Raw genomic sequence first — 1083 nt, 5'->3', positions numbered from 1 at the left:
TGTAGGAACTGTAGCAACAGGAACTGTAGGAACTGTAGCAACAGGAACTGTAGGAACTGTAGCAACAGGAACTGTAGGAACTGTAGCAACAGGAACTGTAGGAACTGTAGCAACAGGAACTGTAGGAACTGTAGCAACAGGAACTGTAGGAACTGTAGCAACAGGAACTGTAGGAACTGTAGCAACAGGAACTGTAGGAACTGTAGCAACAGGAACTGTAGGAACTGTAGCAACAGGAACTGTAGGAACTGTAGCAACAGGAACTGTAGGAACTGTAGCAACAGGAACTGTAGGAACTGTAGCAACAGGAACTGTAGGAACTGTAGCAACAGGAACTGTAGGAACTGTAGCAACAGGAACTGTAGGAACTGTAGCAACAGGAACTGTAGCAACAGGAACTGTAGCAACAGGAACTGTAGCAACAGGAACTGTAGGAACTGTAGCAGCAGGAACTGTAGGAACAATAACTGTAGCAGTAGGAACTGTAGCAACAATAACTGTAGCAGTAGGAACTGTAGCAACAATAACTGTAGCAGTAGGAACTGTAGCAACAATAACTGTAGCAGTAGGAACTGTAGCAACAATAACTGTAGCAGCAGGAACTGTAGAAACTTTAGCAGCAGGAACTGTAGAAACAGGAACTGTAGCAGCAGGAACTGTAGGAACTGTAGAAACTTTAGCAGCAGGAACTGTAGGAACTGTAGCAGCAGGAACTGTAGGAACTGTAGCAGCAGGAACTGTAGGAACTGTAGCAGCAGGAACTGTAGGAACTGTAGCAGCAGGAACTGTAGGAACTGTAGCAGCAGGAACTGTAGCAGCAGGAACTGTAGCAGTAGGAACTGTAGCAGCAGGAACTGTAGGAACTGTAGCAGCAGGAACTGTAGCAGCAGGAACTGTAGGAACAATAACTGTAGCAGTAGGAACTGTAGCAACAATAACTGTAGCAGTAGGAACTGTAGCAACAATAACTGTAGCAGTAGGAACTGTAGCAGTAGGAACTTTAGCAACTGTAGCAACAATAACTGTAGCAGCAGGAACTGTAGAAACTTTAGCAGCAGGAACTGTAGAAACAGGAACTGTAGC

General features: G+C 45.2%; 1 protein-coding gene across 4 annotated transcripts in view; it reads left to right on the top strand.

Annotated features, from left to right (window-relative positions):
- The window catches only part of snapc4 (small nuclear RNA activating complex, polypeptide 4), a 30004-nt gene that overhangs the window by 8002 nt on the left and 20919 nt on the right, over positions 1–1083 (top strand). The window lies entirely within an intron of this gene.

The sequence above is a fragment of the Micropterus dolomieu genome, linkage group LG21 (genome assembly GCF_021292245.1).
Source record: "Micropterus dolomieu isolate WLL.071019.BEF.003 ecotype Adirondacks linkage group LG21, ASM2129224v1, whole genome shotgun sequence".
Taxonomy (NCBI): Eukaryota; Metazoa; Chordata; class Actinopteri; order Centrarchiformes; family Centrarchidae; genus Micropterus; species Micropterus dolomieu.
The sequence above is the reverse complement of the archived record's forward strand: the minus strand, read 5'-3'. Positions and strand labels throughout refer to the sequence as shown.